The following is a 3,799-nucleotide window of genomic DNA, read 5'->3' as shown; positions in this document are numbered from 1 at the left end:
CATGTGCCAGGCCTCTAGTCCATAATAAAGAGACTGATGAAACATTATAGTTAAACAAAAGGCATGATCCTAGATTACTAGTACATCCTGAACCAGGGTGAAGGAAATAGCTATACATCTGCAAAGAATGAGACTGTAATGTCAACTCTGGTTATTTAAGAGTATTTTTCAATGTCAAATTTTACATTTTAATAAATTAATTATTGTTTTGAAAGAAAGTGTCCTGTTCTTAGAAAAATAAACAATTTCTCTAATTTATTCTCAACTGTTTATGCACACACATACAAGATTTATAATATGCATTTTTAAGCTGTCAAATAATATGATATTGAAACAGGAATTTTTGGGGTAAAATAGGACAGGTTTAGGGAATTTTGGAAATTTTGTAAATTAAGAAGACCATGGAGGAAGCACAGGGCTGCAGAGCAGCAGAAGGTATATTTCCATAGAATAGGGAAGCTGAAAAGCTGCAACAGGTACATTTCCATAGAATGAGGGAGCTGGAAACAGCAAAAGGTCTATATTTACAAAATAAAGAGAAGGAAGCCCTTCATCCAGAAGGAGAGGAAGAAAGCCCAAAGGGAATTGGAAAACAATAAGGAAGGAGGGAGGGAGAACCTCACATGTCCCATGTGAGATTCAACCTTTGAGCCCAGGAGTTACTATAGTAACCAGTCTAAGGGAATAGTGACCAATCAGAGGGGATATCAAGGCCTTAATAAGCCATAGGGAATAGGAACTCAGTGGGACCCTTACCCCCTCCCTACTTGGGAGCCTGTTTTGTGGGACCCTTTCCCTCCCTATGTGGGAGTCTGTACTTATTCTTCAATAAATCTCCACCTTTGCTATACTACTTTCTGTCCGTGGATTCATTCTTTGATTCCGGTGGACAAAGAATCCAGGTTCCAGTCCAAAAATTTTGTCTCAATACCATTTAATATATGATATAAAACCTAACAACAGTATATGTTGACCTCCCTCTCCTATTCTTTGTATCAATGCTTTTATATATTTAACTTGTACATGTACATATCTTATAAACTGTGCAATTTATCACCATTGTTATTGGTTCAAAGAATCAATTATTTTATTGGCATTAGAATTCAAAAGAAAATATATCTACCATCACATTTTCTATTTTGCTGCTCTTGTATTTCTGAAGCTCTGAGTTTCCATCATGAAGAACTTTTCTCTGTCTGAAGATTTTCCTTTACTTGTTCTATATTCAAGTTAGCTGCCAGTGATAAAATCTTTTGGCTTTTGCTTGTCTGAAAAGGTCTTCATTGCACTTTAAAGTATAAAGTATATTTTTGTTGGCTATAAAAATTTTAGGTTGATTTTTATATTCATTCAGTACTTTAAATGTTTCTGGCTTCCATTTATTTCAATAAAAGGTTTACCATCATTTTTATTATTGGTGTTCTTTGTAATGTTCCACCATACCTGATTGCTTTTCAGATTTTTGTCTTTATCACTAGTTTTTAGTAATTTATAATGTGTCTTGTTATAGTATTCTTGTATTTATACTGTGTAGGCTTTATTAAACTTCTTAGACCTGTTAGTTTATAGTTTTCTTCAAACTTGGAAATAAATTCAGCCATTCTTTCTTCCAATAATTATTATACACTCCCTCTCACCTGCCATTTTACCTTGGGACTCCAATTACATGTATATTTGACCACTCAATATTTTTTCCACAGGACTCTAATTTCCATTCTCTAGTCTCCATTATTTTCCTTCTATCTCTTTTAAAAAGTAGTTTCCAATTCTTTGTCTTCATGGTAATTGATTTTATTCTCAGTATTGTTTTATTTGCTTTTAAACCCATTCCCCAAATTTTCTTATAAATCTCAGATATTGTATTCTTACCTCTAGAACTTTAATTTGCTTATTTTTATAATTTCAATTTTTCTTCTTGCTATGTGTTTTCTAGTCTTCCTTAAACATATTTATAATAACAGTTTAAAGCAGCGGTTCTCACCCCTGTGGGTCGCAACCCCTTTGGGGGTCAAAAGACCCTTTCACAGGGGTCACCTAAGACCATCGGAAAACACATACATAATTACGTATTGTTTTTGTGATTAATCACTATGCTTTAATTATGTTCAATTTGTAACAATGAAAATACATCCTGAATATCAGATACTTACATTAGTATTCATAACAGTAGCAAAATTACAGTTATGAAGTAGCGATGAAAATAATTTTATGGTTGGGGGTCACCACAACATGAGGAACTGTATTAAAGGGTCGCGGCATTAGGAAGGTTGAGAACCACTGGTTTAAAGCCTTTTCCTGGTAGTTCCATTTTCTCTGTCATTTCCAGTTTTGTTTCTATAACTTCTTTTTTATCCTGACTATGCTTGTATTTTCTTGTTTCTTTGCTGGTTTAATACATGTTGGTCAATGACAGACATTGTGTTTATGTTGATGAATACATGTTTTATGTTGTTCCTTCAAAGGATGTTGAAAGGCTCTTTTTTCTTTTTTGTAGACTCTTAAATTACTTACAGATCACCTTGATTCTTATGAAGTTTGATTTTAAACTCCATTCAAATGCTTCTAGCATAGCTTTTACTCTGCTGCTCCTTTAGACTTACCATCAACGTGGGACCTCTAGGATCTCTCTTGAACTATCCAAATGTTAATTGTAGTCTCTACTCTGGTTAGCTGGAATTCAAATGTCTTCCAGCCCTGGATATGTTCTGGAGATTTTTCAGCTAATAGCTCCTTGATAGGTTGGTTGGCTAGTTTTGCCCAGCCTCATGGATTTTCTTTAAGCATGTGCAGTTTAGTATTCAGAAAGAGACCCTGCAGATCTAGGGAACTCTTTCTCTGAGGAGCTCCTTTATCTTCAGTATGCTGGCCCACAAATTCTAAGGCTGTTGTTTTCTCTGAACACTTTGCTTCTCAGCTCAGTGAGACTTCTTTCCATGATCTTTGTGTTTTTATTCTTTCATGAACAGCAGTATGGAACAAGTGTCTCTGGGAAAAAAATAAGCTTACTTATCTGTTCCCCTTTCAAAGATGCCAGTTTTATATTGACTATTATCGTTTATCTGAAAGCAGGTTCTCATACAATTTTTTCAGTTTTCTAGTTTCCCAGTTCTGGTAACTTCAACATAATTTCAAACAGAAACTGCCATATAGATTCATACAAAATTAAAATTGTATGTATTTGGTTAGTGTATTTGGCACCCTGAGCATGAAAACCATGGTTCCTCATCTGTAGACAATGGTTCGAAATATTTGCCTTAAGACCACCCAGTCGTTGTTGCCTAATGTTTGGTCCTGTTTGATATTTAAAACTCAATATGATTTTTAATGTCTTAGAAATAAGCTTCTGCTTTCAACACCTTCAAATTTTGGTTAAAGCCAAATGTATTTATGAATATAGGGCATGTTTTTAAAATAGAAGTTAGTTTTATTTGTTTAAGATAAATTATTTTATAATAAAAACCATTTTTGACTCTAATAAAAAGAAAATATAGTATTCTCAACTAAGAAAAACATATGGACTTTTGAAGATTGTCTGTTTTTTGGACTACCATAGGGATTGTCCATGTTGTATTAATTTTCTTGGTATTTCTTGGCTTCATGTGTGTCATGACTGGCTATGACATTTTTGGACTCATAACAATCTCATAAATGTTCTTCTCTTCAGTTTAAATTTATTTAGTGAAGTGAGCTTGTTGTGAGTCCTTAGGTTAAAGGAGGAGGGGAGAAAAGATGGTTAGGTTTCTAAATTCTCCAAATTCTCCAATGCAACCCCAATCATTGCAATAATAATTCTCCTCCT

This window comes from Myotis brandtii, unplaced genomic scaffold, assembly GCF_000412655.1.
Source record: "Myotis brandtii unplaced genomic scaffold, ASM41265v1 scaffold869, whole genome shotgun sequence".
Lineage (NCBI taxonomy): Eukaryota > Metazoa > Chordata > Mammalia > Chiroptera > Vespertilionidae > Myotis > Myotis brandtii.
The sequence above is the reverse complement of the archived record's forward strand: the minus strand, read 5'-3'. Positions refer to the sequence as shown.